Consider the following 14,066-nt stretch of genomic DNA (forward strand, 5'->3'; position numbering starts at 1 on the left):
TTCTATAAAAGTCACACATCCTTTTTGAGAAGTGTAACACTAATTTTATGGGATGGTCTCCCAAAAGGTTACCTGCTAGGAACCGAACACACTGCTTCGGGCTCATGGCCTCTGGTTTCTGCCTTCGCTGCTGAAGGAGAGAGAGGCACTCTCAGAGCTAGGAAACGAGGCGCCCTTTGGCACATTGGTCATCCTCAGCCACGATTTCAAGTCTCTAGGTTGGCATTTCTTTCAGCTTTTAGGAAGTAGGTGGGTAAGTTCAGATTGTAGTGTGGAAGAAGAATGTGGTATCAACAATCAGCTCCAGTCCCTGCTTACTGGCTTTCTGACTTTAGATAAGTCACACGGGGTCGCCAAATGTTCTTCCTTCTCTATTATGCTTTCCTTGAAAGATTTTTGGAAGGATCAGTAAGATAATATAGTGAAAGTGCTTTGTATTTTTCTATTTTGGAAAATGTCAAACCTATTTGAAGTATATGTAGTTATTTTTGTAATAGATTTAATATAGTTATTTACTGGACATTTGGCACTGTTTTAATTCTACTGGGATATAGGATTTAAAGCCTTAATTCCTTGGGAATACCACTGAAACAAAATTTACTATATTTGCTCTGGAAGAGAGGAGAGTGTTTGGCTTAAGAATTTTGCTAATCTTACCACGTATTGATGAGGTTCTCGTGGCTCTTTATATTTTTAGACTCTATTTATTTTGCAGAAATTTTCTATGGCTAGATGCGGATCTGAGAATATTATAGATATTAACTCATTTAAGTCTCATTACATCCCTTGAGGGTTGTAACCCTACTATTAGTGTTCTCATTTTACAGGTAAGGAAACTGAAGCTCAGAGAAGTTAAGCAACTGGCCCAGGGTCACAGAACTCTTAAGTGGCAGTTCTGGAATTCAAACCCAAGCATCTGGCCCTGAGTCCTTCTCTTGGCCACTGCTAAAATGCTGCCTGCGCTCCCCTGCTACACCTTATTTAATTGCTTCTTCTTCTAATACACAGTAAGCCCTTTGACTTCCAGGGACTATGTCTGTTTGATTCAGCACCGTATCTCCAGGACCTGATGCAATACCAGCACATTGTAAGCATTGTTGAATGACTATGTAAGGATTTTCTGATATTAGTATTTTATCATCATTATTAAACAAAATTCTTGCACATGCATTTTTTCATTTGACTCTTACAACTGTGAGGTAAGTAGTATTCTCCTCCTGTTTCACAGATAAGGAAATTTAACCATATGAATAATATATGGTAGATTCATGGATTAAACTCTGGTCTTCCGTATCCTAAGTCCATATATTTTTAGTCTTTTTTTTTTTTTTTTTTTTTTTAACTTTCAGATTCATTTAAAATTCTCTTCTTTGGTGGGGGTCATCAGAAGGAAGGATAGTTAAGAAGGTTTTATGATCTTTATATTCAGTGGGGTTAAAAAAGAATTTAAGTTGTGTTGACAGCTAGAATCACTGAGCTGTCTGCTGTAGGTCCTCAGAATACGAGTTTTTCAGAGATAAAGTCTGCATTCTGTAAATGATTTTGTAAAGGCTTATTTTACTGAGGGATAGAATTGGAAATCCTCATGACATAGATCAAGTATTCATCTGTATTCTTTCATCTTTTATTTTTCATTCATTTTATGGCTCTTCATTTCTTCACCAATGTTCTTACTCTGTCCTCTCTAGCCAGTTCTCTGCTGTCTTTCTTCTTACGTTATTTCTATCAGAGAAGTTTATTTTTTCCCTATGTAAAATCTGAAAACTGATATAATATGGACAAAACAGGCAAAACAGAACTCTTAAAAGAGTGTAACATTTCTCGCCTGATTATAATGGAAATATATGATCACTACAGAAAATTTGGGAAAGAAAATGAGGATAAAGAAGGAAATAAGTCCTACAAGCAGATACAACCACTATTGATATTTTGATTTTGTGCAGAAGAGAGTCCACACGGCAGGGCTGAGACTATTTCCTCAGAGAGGACTGCGTGCAGAGTTGGCCTCTGGCTGGTGCCTGGGAACTGGGATATCGGGAAGGTGCCCAATGCCCTAACTGATGAGAGGGGCCCCCTGTTCCTTAGCTGTCTCTTGCTGAACACCTGCTGTCCTTCTGGGAGTCTGGAGTCTTCGTACGTGCCAGGCAGAGGGTGGCCATGTGACCAGCACCCAATAAAAAAGAGCCCTGGGCACCGGGTCTCTAATGGGCTCCCGTGGCTGGCAGCGCTTCACACATGGGTTGTGTTGTCACGACTGTTGCTGGGAGAGTTAAGTGCAACTCCCCTGGGAGAGGATTCTGGAAGCTCCTGCCTAGTTTCCTCTCTTCTTTGCCCCTGAGTCTTTTCCCTGTGCTGATTTTGCTTTGAATCCAGCCACTGTCATAAATCCTAGCTCTGAGTGGACCTGTGTGCTGAGTCCTGTGTGTCCTAGGGGATCATCGAACCTGGGGTGGTCTTGGGGACCCTTGACACAGGGCTTATTCTTTTTCTAAGCATAAATATGTATATATTTTTAATAAAATGGCTATTATATCTTTTTGAGATCTCTCTTTTATTTAACAGATGTCAATGAGCATTTTGTCATTAAATATTTTCAGAACATGCTTTGTAATTTTATCTTAAATGTTTATGTGATGTTGGATATTTGAGTTTTATAATTTATATTGTTATGATAGGTAATGAAAATCCTTGTTTGTAGAACTTAGTGTGCATCTCTGATTATTTTCTTAGGATACATTTTCCTTGGAGAGCTGATGAAAGGGTATGATTGTATGTATGATCTTGTTAGAGATGTTATGGAAAGGTGGTTTCCAACCATTCTCATCAGCAATGCATGAGAGTAGTCCTCTCTCTGAATCCTCACTAGTACTGTGTTATCATTTAAAAAATTATTCATCAACTTTAAACAGTAGGTGGTATCTCATTTTAATTTGCATGTTTGAATATCACTGAAGTTGAATGATCTTTGCCATGTGTTCATTGACTCTTTTTTCTTTTGTGACTTCTCTGTTCATGTCTTTGGATTGAGAATAATGAGAGTTTTTCCTCTGTTGCCTAGATATTTTGTGACTATTATTATGGGCTGGGATCGTGATCTCAGAGGGTAGAGGCACTGTATTGCTCTTTCTGCTGTGTCTACCAGAGACTTTAAACAGCCATATATCTGTGGTAGGTGCTTAAGAAGCAGGCTTTGGTTATGATAACATCTTTTGCCCATAGATAAAGAGCATCCTTAAAAAAAAGAAAAGACACTGATATGTGCATTGGAAATAGTAATGGCCATGGGAAAGATCCTATGAAATCCTATGGAAGATGGTGGTAGTAGTGGTTACTTCTGTGGAGGAGTGGAAGTGAGAAGAAGGCCTTCTGCGTATTTACTTCTTGCTGTGCTATTGTAAATATTTCCACCAGGGTGTATTCATGTATTTCTAATGAAATGTAAAAAAGCTCATCATGCAAAAACCTTAATAAGGTAACTGATTTCACATACTTGCAAAAGTAACTCATGAGATGGTAGTGGGGAGACAAAGGGAAGAAAGAAAAGTGTGCTGAAGGTGTCTTTTTGGGGCATTTGGGGTCTGTGGAGGAAGATGTTGACAGGAGACATTATAGGCTCAACACTGAAGGGCAGGCAGGAGGAGGCGGGTGGGGCAGAGGAAGTAGTGAGCTGCGCTGCAGGACTGCTGGAGCCTCAGCCACACCGCTCTGGTGCTCAGGATCACGTGTTGCCTGTCAGTGTCGCTTTTTGGGCTAGCGTGGCCAGGCCTTTAACCCATTCATGCTCAGTTTTAGGGTATAGGCTGCCAAAGGGTGGGGGTGGGGGTGTGCTACCCTTCTGCAGCTGCGGCTGACCTGGGGGAGCAGATGGCTGGCAGCAGGTCCTTCCCTGTAGAGGGGTCAGGATGGCACACTGTGTCCACCACAGATGCCAGTTATTTCTAGCTGCTGGCAGGAACGTGTGGCCAAAACTGAGCAGCTGTACATGAGGTGGGGTGGAGAAAGGGCACTGGAAGCCAACACCTGCTTCTGGAAGCTGTGTGTGTAACAAGTGGAGCCCTTTTTACTTTGTATTTTTATTGCAGGGAGTATGGAGGGTGTTTGATGGATAATGGGGATGGAACAGGTAAAGCCCTCAAGTCCTTCGGGTGGCACAGCTCTCCTTAGTGGTGTTAGATAAAAACAGCAAGTCACAGAGTAAGAATGTACAAGCGCACTTCAAAAAGTTCGTGAAAAGTAGAATTAAAAGATCGTGTGAATCTCTTTGTGTTAGTCCATTTCTATTGCTTATAACAGAAATACCTGAACTGGGTGATTTATAAGAAAACAAAATTTATTGCTTACAGTTTCAGAGACTGGAAGTCCAAAGTCCAGAGAACACATCTGGTGAGAGTGTTGGGGGTGGCAACAGTGACCCAGGGGTCTCACATGGCAGAAAATGGCAGAGCAGAGAGAGACTAACCTCATGTGCTCTTCTTTCAAAGCCCTAAGAACCACATCCATGACTACCATTATGAATCCATTCACTACTGCACAGTCCTACAATCTGATCACCTCTTCAAGTCCCCACCTTTCAATTACCCTAATAGGATTTCCCACCCTCTTAACAGTCACAATGGGGATTAAACTTCTAATATATATGAATTCTGGGGCACACAATTCAGTCAATCCACAGCACTCTTCATGAACTTTTTGAAGTAGCCATCTGTAATATCCCATTCGTTTATGTGTGTGTAGTTATTTCTGCACACATATATATCTCTGGCGGGATATATAGCATACTATGAATGTCGACTGCCTTTGAGAAGGGCAGTGGAATCAGAGATCACAGTGAAGGAAGAATTTCACTGTTTTGTATGATTATGAATTTCTATTTTATCATTTAATGAGTCTTAATTACTTGTAAGTTTGAATATTGTTTGTAATTAAGCAATATTTACTTTTGAAAATTTGAAGAAAAGATGATAATCTGTGCCCATGGACAATTTACTTAACTTTTCTATGCCTGTTTCCCCATCTACAAAATGGGGGATGATATGGTACTGATTTTATAGGGTTGTGATGAGAATTAAATGAGGTAAAACTCAGAGCCTGGCATCTTAGGAGTAAATACTAATGAGTAATAACTAAGTGTTATTATTTTAGCATTTTAGAGGAAAAAGAATGATAACGGGTCATTATGGCTTAATGTAGTATAAATATCAGTGGATGTGCTCACGGTGTTGGAAAGAACCGGAACTCCATGAGGAGAGTGTGATGGAGAAAGCGTTTTGGGCTGTGGGTTGGTCTCTCTCACGTGTGTGATCTTGGGTGGCTTACTTGCATCTCTGATCCTCATTTCTCTCATCTGGGAAGTGGGAGCAGTAGCCCTTTTATATTGCAGAGGTTGGGGTTACATGCTGTGTGATGGACATGAAAGCTGCTTGAATATGACAGAGCAGAAAGAGAATGATAAGGAGTCTTTATCCAAAGAACAAAGGATGTATCTGCCTTGTGGGAGGGGTGGTTTGTCCTCTGTTTCTTTCAATGTCATAGGAAAACAATTCAGCTTTGTGGCATCAGTCTGGCAGCCCTGGGCTGCCTCTTACTGAGTTGGCCGTTATCATTTGCTGTCATCACAGCAGTAGTAATTGAAGAGACAGCTTGCGTTGATTTGCATTTTTGGGTGTTTGTGCTATTTATAAACACTCAAGAAATGACATGGAAGCCTGTTTATGGCAAGCTGGCAAATTCAGCAAAACGTGGAAAAATCTGTTAGCATGGTTGACACGTGCGTGGACACAAAGCACTGAAATAAACATGCACATTTGTCTGTATTTAAAATTTTCTCTTAAAAAAGACATTTAGCCATTGGCCATATGGTTTATAGAACTTTTTCCTTTAAGTACATGAAGATGGCTGTCAGACATCTGAAATCTGAAGCCATCTTAAAACACTGCCATAATTTTAAACCGTCCCCGCCTGTTGGCTCCCCGCCTCCCCTTTTTTTCTTGCCATTTGTGAGTGAAGGATCCAGTGTAGGGAAGTATCATCTTCCAAAGGCTTGTGTTACAATTAATTTCTGATGTTCTTCATTTTGGCATCCTACTCCCGTTACAGTTTATAATGTTAGCATCACTGAAGTACAGGGTAGAGACAGTCTTTATTCCCCTTTCTCTCTGTAGCACCAATCACTCTTTAACATCCTTTTTGATTTGTCTGATTCTACCTACAAAAATGTAGGTCACCTGCTGTATCACCAGTGCCTGGCACATAGATTCTTAATAAATATTTGCTGAATGAATGAATGGGCTGAAAGAACCTTTTTCTTCCTCCATCACCTCATGAAAAGTGCTTCTGGAAAAAGGTGGATGAATAGGGATCTTATGTAGTAGTTACACAGGTTGCTATGGGGTGGCTTACCATCCTTAAATACTTACCTGGAAGAAGGTGTAGTACCTGAGCAGAAATGATATAGATAGTCCCTTCAGGAAATAAGCCAAGTATCACAGCTTTTCAAATAGGTATGTGATGTTTGCCTATGTGTTACTATGAAGAGCTATTGTGTCCTAGAACCACAGGCCTTCAGATCCCTTGCACAAGTAGAGAAGTAAAGACAGGCATGGGTTTGCTCCTGGTCACCTAGGCAGAGTTCTACATCTGCTCCTCTGGTGCCAGTTAACTTCTCACTACACTACCCTCTGTATTGCTAAAGCAAACTTCCTTCACTCTGAATACGGGAGGGAAAAGATGTTCTCTGGAGTCACAGGTTTGCAGAAAAAAACCCAGAAAGCAAGTCTTGTACCTAGAAAAAGTGGCAATTTTAATAATGCCTTTGAATTTCCACTTTTCTCATACATTTTATAAAGCAAATAAAACAATAGAAGGAGTTTTGGGGATGGCAGTTTTAGAAAAAGGAAAAAAAAAAAAATCAAACCAGAGCATTATAATTTCTATTTCATTCTCAGTCTAGAACTGAAGCACTTTAGACTCCCTTCTAAGATACAACTCATATCTGATTGGAAGCCATTGTGCAGCTGGTAATTACCCATAATTCTAGAAAGACAGATACAGCACCAACTCTGTCCTCTAATGGCAGTCTTATTAATTTTAAATTTGCGTGACGGGGGAAGCAGATGGTGAGGTGGGGTAAGTATGTAGATGTTTGGTCATTGATAGCTTTTTACTTCCACATATTACACTGGGATTTGGGACCGTCTCAGTCTGCTGAGAACTGATTATTATCTGTCCCCTAGCCAGCTGGGTTCTTTTTCATACTGGTCTCAGAAAGATTGCTCCTATTACTGGATTGTTGGTTGTTTTGAAATCATGAAAGTTTATTTACTACACCCAAAATTCTGAAGCAGAGCTATCAAATCTGGGTGCTTTTTAAAAATTACATAAGCAAATTAAGGTCTTCTTTAATAGGTAGTATGTCTATTATTGATGTGAGTAAGAGGTGTATTCCACGCAAAATTCCTGGTCTTTTTACAAGGATGTGAGCCTTAGAACATGAATTGGATTTTCTAGGTGATTATGTAGGCATGACACTGAGCACCAGACAGATACATTTATTAAAGCAATCTCTTTTTATTTTATCTGAGTTCAGATTTTACATCACTATTTAGAAAACAGCAAAAGAACTTGGAGGAACAGTCTTGCTCCTCCACTGCATCCCCTGCCCACATCTTCATAAATCCCAAGGGTGCTTGCAGGACGGCACACTCCCTGCCATGCTTGGAACTGTTCACTCTCACCACAGGTCCTTCCTGGGCTGTACGCCTGTCCTCTGCCTTGCTTTCCCCTACCTTTTTCCTCCCTTTGTCTCAGCCGAAGGAATGGCACTAGCTGTGGTTTTTCCGGGGAGGGATAGGACTGTAAAATGAAGTGTTGCTGCAGTGCCTCCTGTCCCAAGGAGACTGACCTTGCTTGCTGCGCAGGCCTGGTGACAGTGTAGTACCAAAGTACGCAGTTCTGCATGACGAGAGCTGAAAGTGACAGTGACAGACATGTCCTCATCAGTGTGCGCTGGGTATTGTAATCATGGGCGGAAAGCACAGAAAAGCCTGTGATACTGTAATTGTATGTCCGAAGGCAGTCAGGGACTTTATGTGGGTGGAGTCAAAATGGAGTAAGGAAGTTAAGGTGTAGTAGGCATCCCTCCCTTCATTAAATGAGACTTTCTCTATCTCCCTACGAGGCACACACAGGCATATGACTACACCTCATGTGTCATCCTTGTTTACAGGTATCCTTATTTACAAGTATACTGTGTAATTATGCTTAAAGTTAAATGATTATATATATAGTTAAATCATATAGTAGACCTCAAAGTGCATTCAACACAGAAATCTACTCTTGCTACATAGAGAATACTTTTACATACCAAGTGGGAGAGCAGTGCTAAAATTTGGGCCGAATCATAGAATGATGAGTTCGAAAGCAATGGAGGTTACCTAGTACAAAGCTGTTTTTTTGATGAGCACAGAAATAGGACCAGAAGAGTGATTTTTGCCTAAGGCCCTGATGGTGTTTCACTTTAGCATTTGAGGCAGGCACTTTCTTGACCTGTTATGTTTCCTCTGATCCCTGTATAAATTTATTCTGTCATTTATTCTTTTGGTCAGTGAGTTATTGCATTGTTGCCATGTAACAGTACTTCAGAGAGTTGAAATGTGGCAATGTTTATACACTTCCGAGGTTTTTAGTTGTACAATTTTTAAAAGTTGTACTTATGGTTTCTTGTTGGTTGCAAGTTATTCTTTCAGAAGCCAGTTGTGTGGTGTATTTACATTTATTTATTTTTAAAGGCTAGTTTGGTTAAGACCTACTTAGAGTTGATGGGGTGGGAGCACAGTGATAGTATGATAGCAGCCTGCTTCATGGGCAGAGTGAAGTCACCATTTCCTGAGTAGTGCCTTGTGCTGCCATCCTTATTACCACACTGTCCAGTCTGTTTAGTTTATGTTGGTTTCCTCACATCCTTACGTGTCTGGCTTCATTTGGGTCTCTTTAGTTATTCATTTTAATATACAACTTCAGACTGTATAACAGAATGGCCATTTTAGTACAGAGATACACATGAAAGGACAACTTGCTACGTAAACGTGAACAGAGACACTTACTCAGGGTGTCATTTCTTTCATTCTTTGACTGGCAGGAGGGAGCATTCTGAATGTGCAGCCATGCTCCTTCACAGTTGCTCCTTGCAGGGCTAAAGATTTCTGGAGGTTTCAGTGGTAATTGTAATCGTTGAGAATGTTATTCTTGCAGATTTTAATGTCAGGATTTATTCAGTGTTGATTTGCTAGAAACAACTGAATTTCTACTCAAATATGTGTTAGACGTTCTCCTGGAAGGGTCGTTGGAGGTATTTGCTGTGGCTTGGTCTTAAGGGAAGCATATGACTTTGAATACAGTTTAAACCATGAATAACTGAAATACATCTAAGTGCTTTTTGCTATATGGATAATTAATCACGGATGCTTCTCAACCAGACCTGATGAACTCTTGAGCCCCCCTCCCTGCTTTTTAAAAAAATTTTAAGATCACAGCCCCTCAGGTGGCCCCTACCAATCAATCGGTGTTTTCAGGTGGTTGAAACCTCTGTGCCATCTCTGGTTCAAACGGATTCCAAGCCTCCTGACACTTCTGTTTGCCCAGTTGCCTGTAGCACATCCTGTCTTCTGCTGTCTGCCCTCAGCTCATACAGCGTTCTAGACAATTGGGGCCAGGAGCCACCTTCACAATTGCCAGGGCTTCCAGAACCTAGTGTTATCTAGCCCTGGGGATGGAAAAGTTTACCCACGGCTGGGGCTTATTAGGTTTATATGCCATTGACAATGAGGAGGCTCTCTTCTGTGCAGGGAGCTTCCTACAACGTGCTTAGTAGGGTGAAGAATTTGTTGACATCTGCCCTTCTTGGGGAATGATAACTTGTGACCCTGTCCTTGCTTCCAATAATAAAACGATAATTTGCATATCAGTGCACCTTGTATTATTTAGTATTGACTGACAGACTGTTCTTTATCATTCACTCAGCCGCTGTTTATTGGGCAGCATATGTGTACCAGTTGTGGTGGGAACTTGCTAGGCTCTAGGACTAATAACCCTTATGAAACTGGTGGGCCAGAGGGAAGTAAATATACATGACTATGAAAGTTTTATAAGGGTGATAATTGGGGTGCCTTTTAGATGCAGAAAGTAGCTCTTTCATCACCCCATCTAGGAGGTTACATATGTCTTCTCAGCATGTCCCATACCAATGTATCCCCCTATCAAAGTACTCATTATTTTGAAATTCTCTGCTTATGTATATATCCTTCCCATTAAAATGAGAGCTCATTAAGGACAGACTGTGTATGTATATGTGTGTGTGTATATATTCCCATTGCCAAGCCCAATAAGGCAACAGACAGATAAGGGCTCTTTTAGTATTTCATGAACAAATAGACGGGCTAAATGGAGACAGTCCCTAAGGTGCCCAGGACAAAGACGAAGACGAAGACGGCATGGGTTCACAGAGGGAGATGGTATCTTTAACTCTTTAATTTGAAGTATGACTTATGGAAAAGTTGCAAAAATAATACAAAGAATTCCTGCATGCCCTCCACTCAGACTCCTCAGTTTACCACAGTTGTGCCTTCTCTTTCTCTCTGCGTATACATTTTTTTCTGAAATGTGTGAGAGTGGAAGATAGAGTGTAGGGGTAGCGTGACGAGGTGGAAGGGAAGAGGTGAGTGGGAGGCCTTTCCAGTGGTCCCAGGTGAGAGGTGGCAGTGGCTTGGCCTGGTTGAAAGTGGTGAGGGTGTTGAGGAGTGGTTAGGTCTGGTGCGTTTTTTTTTTTTTTTTTTAATTTATTGAGTCAAAATTTTGGGGGTTGAACATTGAGATATGTTGATCAAATCAATATTACTAACATATATATTGTTACAAATCGTGATTATTCTTTATGCCCCTTGTCCAATCTCTCCCCTTCCCCCATTCCCTCTCCCTCCCCCCTCTAATTGCCCTAGATTTCTTCTCTCCTTCTGAAAGAACAATGGTTACTCTGTTAATTTGTTGCCTAGATGATCTGTCCAACGCTGAGAGATGTGATCAGGTCTCCCAATATTATCATAGAGCAGATGCTTCTTCTGTCACTCTGGAATGGGCTTTGTGGAAAGAGACATCCTCTTTTTTTCTTTGTCTCTGCTGTTGACTCTCCTTGTGTGAATGCACTCCAGTGGTTGGCTGACCATCTGCGTGGTGGTTGTGGTGTCTAGTTGCTTTCTTGGCAGCTATGGTTATTGTGGAGGCAGCAGTGGGCCACCCACATGGAGGTGCTGTTTTTGGTATGCTTCTTGGCACTGGCGGTATGCCTGGTTGTGGGAGAGAGGTACGGTCCCCTTCTCCTTGCCTCGGGTCACTGGGTAGGCCCCGAGGTGCTGGCGTAGTGTGCCTGGTTGTGGGAGGGGGGTCCAGTCCTCTTCTCTGTGCCTCGGGTCCCCGGGCTGGCCCCGAGGCACTGGCACAGTTTGCCTGAAAGTGGGAGTGGGGTCTGTCCCCAGATTCAAGCCTCCGGTTCCCAGGCAGGCCCCAAGGTGCTGGTGGTGTGCGTGGACCAGAACTAATTTTGTGTCCTTTGCTTCCAACATGGGGGAACTTCCTGTGGGAACCAGTACTTAAGTGTGTGGTTGTTTAAATTGCTACTTTGCTGCTATTTCCCTAGGGAAGGCTTTTTGTGCAGCTCAGGGTTTAATGGTTGATCTTATAGGTACTTCCGGCTCTCCAGAGACCTGGTGGATCTCTGTTCTGTATAATCTCTGATCTGGGCCTGAGTTTTTTCATCAAACTGCACCCCATGCAATTCTGCATTCCTGACCATTCTCTTCTGAGTGGTCCTGTGCTGATTGGGGGGCAGGTCGTCTGTCCTTGCTGTGTCCCAGTGTTCTCCTGGTGTTCCCATCTCGCCCACCACCCACGCTCCAAACACTTCCCGTGGGATGGGCCCTGCGCTGGTCCCTTGCAATGACTCACTGGTCTCTGAATGGCTCCTTTTTTTTCAGTTGTTCTGGCTCCTGTGTGGGTCCACGGGAACCCTATTAGTGGTCTTGCTGTCCTTGGAGCCGCAAAGGCCTCTTCTCTCCTGCTGCCTCCAAGTAACTCCATCTGAAGGGCACAGCTATGGCTTCTGCCGGCTCCTGCTCCATGTGCTCATCAGCTCGAGCCTTAACACAGCCGCGGCCTGAAACGCTCAGAGCAGCTTTTTCTTTCTCTCATCATAGTTTCTCCTGCCTTCATGAACTCTGTAGGTCTCTCCTCTTCCCCTGAGCTCCAGTGGCCCCAGCTTGGCTGATGTTACATTTTTTTAGTTGTAAAATTGGTTGATTTGTGGGAGAGAGTGACGCTGGGAACCGTCTATTCTGCCATCTTGGCCGGAACCCCTCTTGTGTGTTTTTGAAAGAAGAGCCTATGAGATTTGTTGATGGGTTGGATGACAGGAGTGAGAAAAAGAAGTTTTAAGGATGACTTCAAGGATTTTGGCCTGAGTAACTGTAAGACTAGAGATGCTGTTATTGGGATTGGGAAGACTGTGAGAGGGGTGGGTTTTAGCAGGGGAAGTCAGAAGTTGGTTTGGGACATGCTCAATTTGTGGTCCAAGTGGAGATGCCAAGAAGTGTTGCGGAGAAAGAGCAGAAAGCAAAACCCCAAAGATCCTGAGCAATTCATAAAGATAGAATTAGCTTATTTTGTTATTGAGCAAAATAAACACTCTGAAGGCACACAGGTGTAGCAAGTAGCCATATAGTGCATGTTCAGCTCTGTTCATATGGAATTAAACCTGTACTGTTACACATTTCCTACCATTTGGTAGTAATCGGCAGATATTCGGTTTGCACTGATGGTTACATTGAGCTTACTCTGACATCATGATTTTCATAATTCTTCATCAGCTTCCTCTGCGGTTTTGTTTTCCTAATTTTTTATCACCACCCGCTGTGGTTGCCCCTACAGTGTGTCTAGCACATGTGATTAGTCATCTCCTCCAACATTCCTCAGTAAGGTTAGGCTGAGTTCAGATTCCCAACAGAAGGCAGTTGGAAGTATGATTTGGAGCTGAGGGCAGAGGTCTAAACTGAAGATAAAAATTTAGGGTTTATCACTGTATAGGTGGTATTTAAAATCACGGGATTGGATGAAATCACCTAGGGAATGGATATATAACTAGGAGAGGGAAAAAGTCCATGGACTAGCCCTGGGGTACTTCAACCTTTAGAGGTTGGGAAGAGGAGACAGAGAGCATGAGGGTGACAGAACAAAAGAACCTGTTTCCAGAAGAATGTGTGATGGGTGCCCTGTGTCACATGCTGCCAGGTCGAGTGAAGTTAGGGCTGAGCTTGGCCGTGGGGCTTGGCAGCTGGGGGGTCACTGAGTGACTGACGAGAGCTGTTTCAGGGGGACAGGTGGGGCAAAAGGTGGAGGGGAGCCTGGTAGAGATGGAAGGAAGTTGAGGAGGGGTCTAGACCTCTCTTTGGAGGTATGTTGTTTGACTTATTAAGTATGGTTTATTTTAGATGTTTAGTCATGATAGTGTTAATTATTATTTCGTTTATCTTGTAACTTCTGGATCTTCATCCTGGAGAGCAGATTAACATCCCTTAACTGAAAAACTAAATGTGTATTGAAAAATCTCTTTTAATGGTGGGTCATACTTTTTAGTTGTTACAAGGAAATCTTTCTCTGTAGCAGTAAGGCCATTTGGATTAATTCTAAAACAAACAAACAAACAAAAAGACCCCAAACACAAAAACTTTTCAGAGCACACACTTTCATATACAAATGGTAGAAAGAGAGAGAGTAGCAATTTTGCTTTATTGAAGGAAATATTATTGAGCTGGTAATTCCTAAAATTGCTAATATTTTTGAGAGGTAGCTGTTGTTTAGTGAGAAGACATTGGTCTAATATGAGTTTTGTGTCCTTGATTGAATTATTTAAACTTTTTGAGAGTTTTCTCATCTATAAAATAGGTACCATGCAGAATATATTATTATTTTAAAAAAATCTAATGACTTGTTTAGAAAAGCAGATCTTCTGAGGGTTATTGATG

General features: G+C 41.9%; 1 protein-coding gene across 3 annotated transcripts in view; it reads left to right on the forward strand.

The window, feature by feature from the left end:
• The window catches only part of AFAP1 (actin filament associated protein 1), a 175,535-nt gene that overhangs the window by 36,360 nt on the left and 125,109 nt on the right, over positions 1–14,066 (forward strand). The gene's annotated exons all lie outside the window — the stretch shown is intronic.

Source organism: Cynocephalus volans, chromosome 9, assembly GCF_027409185.1.
Source record: "Cynocephalus volans isolate mCynVol1 chromosome 9, mCynVol1.pri, whole genome shotgun sequence".
NCBI lineage: Eukaryota > Metazoa > Chordata > Mammalia > Dermoptera > Cynocephalidae > Cynocephalus > Cynocephalus volans.